The 12775-nt window shown below is 37.7% G+C and overlaps 1 pseudogene; it reads right to left on the bottom strand.

The window, feature by feature from the left end:
• Positions 1-1854: 1854 nt before the first annotated feature.
• Positions 1855-7420, bottom strand: LOC468410 (iron-sulfur cluster assembly 1 homolog, mitochondrial-like; annotated as a pseudogene).
• Positions 7421-12775: the final 5355 nt, after the last annotated feature.

Here is a 12775-nt window from a genome sequence, read left to right as displayed (position 1 = left end):
TAACTCCCATAAAATTTGCAAATCTGCCATTCTCTCAATGTACACATTGGAATTTACAGTTCCCATGATTTGAATGATGTGTGCCCTGAACAATTAAGTCAAGGAAGAGATTCAACAATTTTCACTGAATGCCTCCAATTACTGAGGTTCCTTAGCATAAAATATCATATTTAATTCTCACAACTACCCTGCAAGCTAGATGTCATTATCTTTATTTTTCAGTTGAGGAAAACTGGTCTCAAAAGATCTACCAACTTGCTCAAAGTCTCACTGTAAGGAGGAAATTTGATTTTTAGCTCATGTTTTTGGCTTTCATCTGAGTACTCTTGCTATTACTGCATGGCAGCCTCCTTAGGCCTGAAGTCTGATAGCAAAGAATGAAAGATGCATCAAGCGTCCATCCAGGCAACCATTTTCCCTTTATGGGGCAATACTTGTGATGTCCTTGACTAAAGACCCTCCGGGGAAAGACAAATCTTGGCTAACACAAGGTATTAGGAGATGGGAAAGATGTTGGACAGTAGGCATAGAACAGTCTTGGAGTCGCTGCCTTTGAAACAATGTAGTGTAGACAATGTGGTGTAGACAATGCAGTGTAGGCAATGTGGACATTATAGAAAAGTCCAGCTTTTTCTGTGGGCCAGAACGTAGTGCTGGTGAAGGTTCAGACCTTTGAAAGTCACTAAGGTCTGCATAGAATTACTCTCCAAAAACTGTTTCTCACACATCAGTACGTGTAAGAATCATCTGATGAAAGGTAGATTCCTGGGCCCCATCCCTAGACACTGAGATTCAGTACTTTAGGAGCTGCAGACTTACCCAGTTAATAAGAAACAAAGGATACTGGAGATCATATGGTGCAAAACAGTGCTCTCTAGGATGGCGACAGTGACACTCATAACCTCAGTAAACTGCCATCAGCTCACTAAGATGCTGCTTATGAGCTCCTCGTGTATTTAAATCAGGTGATTCATGCCACAAATGTCGGACAGAGCTTGACACATAGGAAGCTCTCAGTACATTTTAGCTATAAATTTACAAGGTTTAAAAACTAAATCCCACACCTGCAAGATATATCGGCCAAGATCACACTCCAAGGTCAAGGAAGTGCTAGTATTGTTTTTAATGATAATTTGCTTATTTTTCACTCTTGTCAATTCCTCACAATTCTGGCTCCTAAATTTGAATGTTGACATTTTTCCTGATGTTACTAATTACCCAATAATAAATGAGGAATCTTTAATAGAAAATAAAATGCACCCTTTTTCAAATTCATGTGTGCAGCCCTTCTTTCTCTCAGGCGTAATTATTTCTCTGTTTTTATAGGCACCACAAAAAAATATAGCCATATCAAATAATAATTTAAACTTAAGCTCTTTAACACACAAGTCAGCCCCTGAAATAATAGTAAGTCATATGTAGATAGTGAGTGGATCACCTGATATGCCCACAACCCTTGCAGAAGAGACTGTGAACCTGGAAAGATGGTTCTGAATATGTTCTCTGACAAGTTGTCTCTGAGCTGAAAGCGGACAATTTATAGCATACATGCAAAGCATCTCGGGAAGGAAACAGAACAGGGGCATAATCTTCCATAAAGAAGGGAGGCTATTTATTTCTTGAAGAATAGGCAGAGGGACAAACTACCTGCCTACTGCCAGGGTTCTTTTGCAATTCAGAAGATGATTGTAGCTTGGTTTATAATGAGTTTTTCAGGGAAGCAGTGTAGAGCTACTCTCCGGAACTTTGCAATATTAGTCTAGCCCTCAACCAGCTTTAAAAATGATAAATCTTTGTCGGTGAAATAGCATATTTTATGTTTAATTTATTTTCTTTAGCTTGAACAAAGCCTCCCTATTTATTTTCTGTGACTCCGGGGGTTAATAATTTATTTTCTTCAGCCACAAGAAGGTCGTCTTCATTTATTTTCCGTAGATCAAGGAAGAAACTTTTTAGATGCAGATCAAATGGTAGCACTGACCACAGACGCTGACGGACAGAGAAAGTATGAAAGTTTATTCCTCCATCCTTGTTATGCAGTTTTCTACATTTGACAGCACACATTAGGTTTAATTGTGTGTAGTGATGTAGGCAGCTGCAATTACAGACTCCCGTGACAATGTAATAAATTGCCACTTGTTCTGAAGATTCTATGGTGGTATGCTAGAGCTGGCTCGCAGTGGCTTGTGAAAGTTGATCATATGCACCTATTCCCACTTCCACATTCAGTGGTATCATTTTGAAATCAGCCATTATGGGAGCATTTACACCACAGAAATTGGCAAATGTCATAAATTAGATCATTGTTTAGAGAGCTAATTATTAAACATGTAGTAGCACAATACTCTCTCAACATACACATGCAGGTGTAAATCTAATATAATTGAACACCTTTATTCTGTTTCTATATGCAACAGAGGTTAAAGTCATAGTTGTCTTTACAGAAATTTTGTTTTTGTATTTAGTCAGTCACCCAGAAGTATTGACTCAGAAACTGATACCGGTCATGAAGTGTATAGACTTTGCTCCTCTCTCTGTTCTTTAATTGGACAATTTTACTTTTGTTTTTAGTTGCTAAGATTTAAAGAACTTCTGAATAGTAGGCATGTAAATTTATTGTTCTATCTTAAAATATCTTTTTTTGTTTAGCACAAATGTCTCCAAACATCCATTCAGCAGAGAATCCCCAAATCCATCTATTTTTTTTTATCCTCTCCATCTTGTTTCCTTCCTGGCAACCACCCCAGCTTCCACAGCGACCTCAGACAGGAAGATAAGATCTTCAGAGGCTGATAAACAATAGTTGTATTTATTGCTGAAATGAAATAGTTTAAAGTTTATTCTTTAGGAGAAACAGAAACTTCCAAATAATAATATTTGCCTTGCAGATGTATCTAGAAAACTTACATTTCATTTCCAACTAGCATATTTAGAAGAAAGAGACCAAATTTGATAAGCGACTTATAACCATGTCACTTATCAGATAGAGAGTTGAATGAATGGAAATATTCCGATAACATGTAGATGTCAATTCAGTGTCTCTCTAACCATCATAAGCTGGATATGGGAAGCGTATTCAAAAGTGATATAGATTATGCTAGAAAACAGGGACAATAGTTGGGAATGTTTATCTACACTTTTATTTATTTTTTTCCCTGAGATGGAGTTTTGCTCTTGATGCCCAGGCTAGAATGCAATGGCACAGTCTTGGCTCGCTGCAACCTCTGCCTCCTGGGTTTAAGCGATTCTCCTGCCTCAGCCTCCCAAGTAGCTGGGATTACAGGTGTGTATCACCATGCCCAGCTAATTTTTGTATTTTTCGTGGAGATGGGGTTTCACCATGTTGGTCAGGCTGGCCTCGAACTCCTGACCTCAAGTGATCCACTACCTTAGCCTCTCAAAGTGCTGGGATTACAGGTGTGAGCCACTGCGCCCAGCCAACACTTTCTAAGTGAACAGACAGTTTGGCATTATTTAATTCTTGCTAAATATTAGCAAAAAAAGAACCACCTTAAAAAATAAAATTACCCTCTTAACAAATATAATGTTAAAATTGAAGGTCTGTGGATTTGCTGTAAGTAGTGAATATTACCCAATATTAGTAAGAGTTTAAGGGAATGGACACCTTCATGTATTGCTGGTAGGTGACAGATATTTTGGCAATGAACATCAAAACCTTAAACATTGGCATACTTTTGGACTTTATTCTGTGGATTTTATCCTAAGGGACAGGATTAGTATACATGAAGATTTAGATATAGAGCTATTGACTGAAGCATTTTAGGACCTCAAAGGTGGAAATTACATATATGTCCAAAAATATGTAACCATTCAATAATATAATTATTAATTAACATGATGCTGTTTATGAGCTGTTCGGGGTTCAGCAGCATAGATCCCTCTGAGTCTGTCTCTCTTTGTAAAATGAGTAAAATACTAACAGTTAATATTTATATAGTGCTGATTGTATGCAGCCACGATTCTAAGTATTTTACATATATTAACTCATTTACTCACTAAAGTAAGTATTTTACGTGTAAGTATTTATAAGTATTTTACATATAAGTATTGTAAGTATTTTACATATATTAACTCATTTACTCACCAAACTGTGTGAGGTATTTGTACCAGAAGCTCCTAGAGAATGAGATACTTGCCTAAGATGACAAAGCTAGTGAATAGCCTAGCTAGGCTGCTAACTCAGCCCATCTGGCTCTGCCTCTTTCTTATGCTGCTAACTTTCCCTATGTATCTCACATAACTGGAAGAAGTGCATGAGATAAGACTATAGAATGTCCAACATTTGGTAAGTGCTCAATAAATAGTACTTTCCATTTAAACAACAACAAAAAAGCAAAGCTAGTATGAACTAGTTAAAAACCTGGTCAAGTCTAAAGACAGAGATCATAGGCAATACAATTGCAAAGGGGATTTGAGTAAATTGGAAAGTTCTTCTACTAATTATATAACTTAGATTCATAAACAGCCCCTGCACAGCTCTCTTAGACAGACTTGGAATTGTCTTAGATACGATGTAAAGCCTTGCTACAGCTCTTGTGTTGTAAAACTTTTGAGGAATAGCAAGCAAGAACAGAAATGACTAGAGTACCAGAAAGGGGAAAAAAAGAGAAGTGCTGCATAGCTGAGGCTAAAATAATTGTACTTGAAGAAATTACAGAGCCATTGGCTGTTGTCTATGAAAAGCAAAACAGCAGGCAGGGAGATAAATCAAAGTTGCCCGTGAGTAGGAATTGCAGGATGTTGCTGATTCATTGGAGGCAATACAAGAAGTTCCAGAGCAGAATCAGGAAATCTGGTGTTAGGGATTGACTTCTCTGTATCTCAGCACTACTACACTATTTGATACAGTGTTGCTATTCTATAAGTGCCCAAAAAAGAAAAGAAAAATGAGGCCAAAGTAATTATGTCGCACAACTATTCTCTAATGAGCTTTTACTAATATATGAGTCTTGATCTTACAATTAGTACTTGACCAACACTAAATTTATAATTTAAACTTCTTGTGCATAATAGAAACTCTTTAAATTATTCACATATTATGTTACTTGGGTCCTAGATGGATCTTACTCAACCTGATCTTTATTTAAACTGAAAGTTTTGATGTGTACCTACACAAAGACATTTTATTTATTTAGAGACAGTTTCACTCTTGTTGCCCAGGCTGGAGTGCAATGGCACAATCTCGGCTCACCGCAACCTCCACCTCCCAGGTTCAAATGATTCTCCTGCGTCAGCCTCCCGAGTAGCTGGGATTACAGCCATACAACACCATGCCCAGCTAATTTTATATTTTCAGTAGAGACAGGGTTTCTCCATGTTGGTCAGGCTGGTTACAAACTCCTGACCTCGGGTGATCTGCCTGCCTCAGCCTCCCAAAGTGCTGGGATTACAGGCGTGAGCCACCACGCCTGGCCCATTTTATTTTTTTAATGACCACAGAGGCCACATTTTTTTAAACTGACAACTCAATCTCTACATACATACAGTATTGCACAAATTATAAGTGGATCAACAATTATATTAATGATACAAACTCATGAGCATTTACATAAAACTACCACTCTAGGTTTTGGTGCGTTTTGTGCCAACTACTTCAGTAAATAAAAGAAACATAAAGAAATTCAGCTACTTGAATTCATGAGAATCAGCTTTCTAAAAACGCGTATATGTCATCTCAGAATACTTAATATGTCAAACCCAGGAAAATCAGAAACTAGGAACACTTTTAAAGAAAAGTTGGTGATAAAAATGTTAGGTTAAAATATTGTTTAAGAACTTTAGCAACTGGACTGAGTAACCAGGAAGTATTTGCATCCTGGGAATTTTAAGAAAAGCTCCCCATGTTCTCCTTTGCAATTAGGACCACATTCCAAAAGCATAATTCTGGGTTAACAATATTTTCTCTTCTACAAACCACTGTTTCAAAGGTTAAGGAAACAAGATGGTAATTCACATAAAAGAATTTTAAAGTATTCTTCCCACTCAAAATAAAAATAATATGACCTCCATCAAATTGTAAGGAAATTCTATCAAAATGTTGACCAGATAAAGAAGTCAGAACATTTGCCTTCACTGACTGACTCAGAGGGCAGAGCATGTATGTCACCTACAAGGAAGGGGAGATGGGGGTAAAGCCCCTGCTCTCCACCTGTGGAGGGGGGGTGGACAGGAGCCCTTTGGCTTCCCTGGGGTTTTGCTTCCTTACACAGAGAACTGAGGGAGGTGGGCTAGATGGCTTTCAAAAGACACCTCAATGGAAAGGATCAAAATCAGCTTGAGATCTCATCTCTGAGCAGACATATAGGGTGGCAAAAGAAACAGATTTAAAAACATGTGGATGAAGTCTTTCTCACCTTTTGCTACCATCACTCAGCACTAATCTGTACTATAGTTCAAGCAAATCCTTGCGTGGTACTATTAAAGGGTCTGCAACAAGGCATCTGACAGTGAATTTTTGATAAAAATGTAAAAAGGCTATGTTAAGTTTGGGTGGAAAAACAATGTACCGCCATGTTACTACCAGCAGTCAGGACGTCCTGTCTCTGATTTTAGGAGTCGCCAGTCTGGATGGGAGAAATGCTGAAGGGGATGCGTGTTCAAGCCGTTCAATAGAGATCTAGTGAGTGTACATGGTTCAGGAAATGGATGAACAGGTGCCCAGGAAGGCAACTTTGATGAAACTGGTTCTAAAACAAATGATGCAAGAGGATTAAATGATCCAAAGAGAGTGATGTCTTCTCACTTTCTGTCCCCTACAGAGAATACAAATGTCATTTCTTCTGGAATCTAACTTACTGGCTTCATTTTCAAAATGCATCACTTTATTTTCCTTACAAGGCAGCCGCAAGTTAAGCACGTGACAGTCACATGATTTCTTCAGTGAGCCCCAAGGTTTCCACCAGCTTTCCTGGAGCCTATGGCCAGAAGAGTCCTGAGATGTCAAATATTAACTTACTCCACAGCCACAAGTTCCTTTCATGTTGGGTTATTGAACATAACTCACTGGATAATTTGTCTTCAACATAGTCCATTTCTGTTCCTAAAGGTGTTAGCTGTGCTTTCTTTTCGATGAATACTCTGGCTTCATCTTGTATAACTTCATCAGAATTTCCTTTTGTTTTCGTATATTCTACAGTATAAGAAAGGCCATTACAGCCCCTGGTTCGGACACCAACTTTTACACCTACAAGCTCAGGCTTATCTTTAAGGAATTGTTTTATCTTGTTTACTGCTGAAGGTGTCAGGGTGAGGGTGCCCGGGTGGGCTGCAGCTTCCTCTTGCTCAAAGCCCAGACAGTTGCCCGGACTAAGGAAACGACATCTTTCCCATCCCTGCATCTCAGTGCCTTGGGCTGGAGCTGCACCGCCTCAGCCTCTCTCCATGGACACGGCGGGCCCATTAACACAAAGGCATTTTATACATACACATAGATTTTTCCATAGGATAATTAAGCCCTAAAAAAAAGCCAGTCTTTTATAGCCTTCAATACCAGTGTGTTTTTTCCTCTTTCAAAATGTATGTCCTATCAGTAATATTTATTATTATTATTATTATTATTATTGAGATGGAGTCTCACTCTGTCGCCCAGGCTGGAATGCAGTGGCACGATCTCGGCTCACTGCAACCTCCACCTCCTAGGTTTAAGCCATTCTCGTGCCTCAGCCTCCCCAGTAGCTGGAATTACAGGCACTGTACCACTACGCCTGGCTAATTTTTCTATTTTTAGTAGAGGCGGGGTTTCACCATATTGGCCAGGGTGGTCTCGAACACCTGAGCTCAAGTGATCTGCCCACCTTAGCCTCCCAAAGTTGTGAGATAACAGGCGTGAGCCACTGCGCCTGGCTCTATCAGTAATATTTATTCACTTCCACAAATAATCTAGTTTTATGCCAAAATGTACTGTATATTTTGTGTATATTTTTCTTTTGCTATTATTTTTATTTAACTACATCCTGAGTGCATGCTTATTAATTTAAAAAATAAAACCACACAAATGTTTTAGGTTCCATACCTGAGAGTCCCTCTTCACCTCCAGCCATGTACCTGGTTCTCAAAAGTAAGTTCTGACTCTCACACCCAAATTTGCTGGGCCAAAAAATTTACGTATTTATGTTTTAACCTTTATATTTTAAAATATTTACTTCCTAATATGCCTTCTATTCAATATAATACATGCACTTGTAAACAGTACAAACTGGTATTCTATTCAAAGCAAACAATGGCTTCTAGCTAAGGATGGTGATTTGAATTCATGTCTTTATTTGACACCTTCTGGAATTCCACCAAGATGACAGCTTATAAAAAATACACCAATGCCCAAGCTCAAAGAATAACACAGGAGATAATAGTTACAAACTGTTGGAAGCTGGAGAATCCATGGACAAGTGGTAACTGAATTAGCCAACTTGAGAAAACATAAATCTAAACTGGCATTGCTGGAAGCTGACTATCAAGTTAATCTGCTTTGTTATACCTCATAACAGAAATCAAAGGCATTGGATACTTCTGAAAGAGATGGTGAAGATAAGGAGATAAAAAACAGTTTCAACTGAAAGATTTTCTAAGTAGGTAGCTCCCAGATTCCCTCCTCATTTTTAGCCCTCACCAGTGTTAGTAGAAGACTGAGGTTTACTCTCCAGAGAATTTCTGAGTTTCTCTTTGCCATGGAAATGTAAGTACATTGAGGGTGAGAAAAGTGGAGTAAATACACCGACTCTCAGGACACTAGTAGCAAAAATTACTTCTGCAGGAAGGGAAATGGAAAAGTCTTCCCTTGAGGTTTCTCACCATCTCGAGAGAAAATTACCTAACAGTCACCTCACGTGAAACCCACACTCAACAAGTTTCTGTCATAGTCACAGATTGCAAAAATCTTTTTGTTGTCTGGTTGATATGATGTGATTGGGTAGCCAAAGATCATGCCATTAGACATCTGGAGAAAGTTTTTATCATGAAAGACAGAAAGCAACATGAACAAAAACAGCAACAACAAAATTTGGGGGAAATCAGAGATTATGTGGGGATATAAAAACTAGAATTTAAAAACTCATTAACATCTCAAGGAATATAAAAGAAAGTTTCTTTCTATGAAGCAAGAAAAGTGTGTTGCAAAAATTGTCTTTCAAAGAACAAGAAAGATGGTGTGTAAATTTAAAATATGATAGGAAAAACTGAAATTCAGTAGAAAATTTAAATGATAAAGTTAAGGAAATTTTCCAGAAAATAGGATTTTAAAAAAGGAATCTAAAACAGGAAAGGAAATATAAAACAAAATATCAGCCTGAGTGAAACGCATCCAGGTAAATGAGTTTCAAAAAGAGAAAAGAGTAAAAATGGAATGTAAGAAATTATAAAGAAGTAATCAAAAATAAATTCACAAAGTTGAAGAATATGTCTCTTGATTTAAGGATCTTTTGAATGACCAGAACAAAGGATTAAAAAAAATCACATCTTGAAATTTCAAAAACTGGCAACCAAATAAAAAGGAAGCATGCTCCCGGAAATAAAAAAATAAAACACAGTAAAACCAAGAACAAGAATTGAAAAAAGAGAAATGAGAATTGAATTTAAATTCTCAACAGCAAAATCTTCAATATTCTGTTAGCAAATTATTTCCAAGCTAGAAAGCAATATATAACCAAACCATCAATCCAAATATGAGGGTACCATTTCTACTTTCAGCTAGTAGTTATATTTGAACGGTCTTCCTGCTAAGGACAAGCAGGAAAACTGGATAAGGTATTTTTTAAAAACCTGTGTGAAGGCACTGGAAAGCTACTAGGGCAGTGAGTACTTGAAGGACCAAAATCCTGGAGGAAAGGGAAACCCAAAGACTTGTGCCTAACATTTAGCCCTGCTTTCTCCTTGACACACTTGCAAATACTAAAGCAGCGCCCTGAAAGAATGAGCTGCAACTAAGAGAATGAAAAGCTGAGCAAGTGTTAAGCAACCTCATGGGGCTGGGAGGAAAAAAAAATGGATTCTAGGACCCACCAAAGGGAGTTAAGGTAGAAACGTAAAGTTTTCAGTTGAGACACCTAAGAGACCATTGCTTAAAGTGAAATAAATAAGAAATAGACCAGACATCACGATAAGTGAAACCTGCCTCTCAATTAATTCAATCTCACTGTATTAAGATGATCAGTTTCTACCCTAATTACCTGTTAGTAGTAAAAGTAAATGCTGTCTGCAAGAAGTGTCATCATTCAGAACTTCCAATTGTCTCTTATTTTTTTATGCAGACTCTCTAGGGCTCTATTTAAAAATAAAATAGCAGGCAGGTAAAAGATAAGAATTGACTGAAAAAATCTAGAGAAAAATCAGAAAATGGTAACGAACCCACAGGAAAGTCAGATATTGGTGGTATCAGACACAGACTTTAAAACTAGAATTAATATGGGCAAGAAATTAGTGAAAAATTTATAATTTTAGGAGAGAATATGAAACTAAAATATGAATTCTAGAAGTAGAAAATAAATACAATCAAGTATACAAAAGACACAGTTTAAGAAAGGATTAACGATTTAGAATGGGGGCATAGAAAAGTATCTCTAGAATGAAGAAAGGAAACAACTAAAGGATAGAAAATGAAACAAGAATATAAGAGATATACAGCACAGAGTGAAATGATCTAACGTATATGTAATTGGAGTTACAGGAGGAGGGAAAAAACAGAATGAGACAGACCTAGTATTCTGTAGTAATTGAAGAGGTAATGCTCTACAGTTTCCCAAAATGGATAGAAAAAATTGTGCCTAACATTCACAAAGCTATATAAACTTCAAGCAAGATAAATACAAAAAAGGAAAACCCACCAAAAAACAAAAGCAAAAAAACCCAAATACAGGTACATCTTAGAAAACTTCTGAAAATCTAAAATAAAAAGATAATTTAAAAAATAGCCAGAGTAGGCCAGGCACAGTGGCTCATGTCTGTAATCTCAGCACTTTGGGAGGCGGAGGCAGGAGGATCACTTGAGCCCAAGAGTTCGAGACCAGCCTGGGCAACATAGGGAGATCCTGTATCTACCAAAAAAATAAAAATAAATAGCTGAGAGTGATGGTGCATGCCTGTGGTCTCAGTTACTCAGGAGACTGAGGTGGGAGGATCACTTGAGTCCAGGAAGTTGAGGCTGCAGTGAGATGTGGTCACTCCACTGCACTCTAGCCTGGGTGACACAATAAGCCTCTGTCTCAAAAAGAAATAAATAGCCAGAGTAAAAAAGATTACCTTTCAGAAAATGAAACAGATGAAGTAAACCAAGAAATAGACTTGGAATTCAAGATACATGTGATCTAACCAGGCAGATTGATAAAGGGTACTCCAAGGTTTTTACTGAAAGAATCTCAGTGTATTAGCTACACCCCCCTGACCTAGAAATTAACTTGTCCAGAGTAGGGAATAAGATAGTAGACATCCAACATGATGAAAGTTTCAATGTAACTGTCTTCTGTAGTTAACAGATAACAATAGGAAATGCAGAATTAGGCTTTCTCATTTCAATGGGAAATAATAGGATTCTTGAATAATAATCAAGAATAGTGGTGGGTAACCATCAATTGTTACACTGGTGGTGTGTAACCATCAGAGACACAGTGGGGACATCATTTACTTCAGTAAAACCTGGGAGTTCAGGGTTTTTATTTTATTTTCCACTTCTAGAATCTATGTTTGATTATTATTATAGATTTATGTTATCTGCTGAAATTATATATTTTTCATTAATTTATTGCCCATATGAATCCTAGTTAGTAAAGTCTGTGTCTGATACCACCAATATCTAAATTTCCTCTGAATTGGTTACTATAATCAGAGTGTTTCAACCTGCAGAGGTCTTAGCAATGGCTAATTGATCACAGAGTCCCTAGAAACTAAATAGATGGGCCTATCAAAGGGCTATTTGGCAATTTAAGCAGAATAATTTTAGCTCAAGTAAGCAGAAACCTGGCTTAAGTCACTGCAGGGGAAATTAATGGACTCTTACCTACATTGAAGGTCTCTTTCTCAAAGATACTTGTCTTGTCAAATGAGGGACTCTGTTTCAATGACATGCTTGTTCTTTTTTTTTTTTTTTTAACCATGTCTCAGCCAGTTTTGTCTGCTATAGAATGGGTGGTTCAAACAAAAAGCATTTATCTCTCACAATTCTGGAGGCTGAAAGTCTAAGATCAGGGTGCCAGCATGGTCAGGTTTTTGATTATGTCTTCAACATGTCCTTCCTTGGTGAGTGCATGCAGGGAGAGTGGTAGCTCTAGTCTTTTTCTCTTATAAGGACACTAATTCCATTCTGGGTGCTCCACCCTTATGAACTAATTACATTTTGAAGTCTCCACCTCCCAGTACTATCCCACTTGGGGTTAGGGTTTTAACATATAAATTTTGAAGAGAATACAAACATGCAGTCCCATTAAACCATAAAGTACAGGTATATACTGCAATTCTCCATCAACGCCTTCTCCAGAAGGGGAGCTCTGGAGCACTAAGAGACATTGCCGTCCAAACTGCCCATAGTGCACTTGAGTATTATCTCGTCCACTGGATCATAAAATTAGAAATGCACAGCTGCGTTTCCTTACAAAATGGCAAAGGTGTATAGGACTGAACAGGTATAGGCAAAGAATAAGAGAGGATTCTCTTAATCTTTGAGTATCCTCTTCCTGCACCTCCAGATCCCCTTTCTACCATTATCAACTTCTTTTATGCATGCCCTGGAATGATCTTTTACTTCGGTTTGGCCAACAGGAGACACCAGCAA

This window comes from Pan troglodytes, chromosome 19, assembly GCF_028858775.2.
Source record: "Pan troglodytes isolate AG18354 chromosome 19, NHGRI_mPanTro3-v2.0_pri, whole genome shotgun sequence".
Lineage (NCBI taxonomy): Eukaryota > Metazoa > Chordata > Mammalia > Primates > Hominidae > Pan > Pan troglodytes.
The sequence above is the reverse complement of the archived record's forward strand: the minus strand, read 5'-3'. Positions and strand labels throughout refer to the sequence as shown.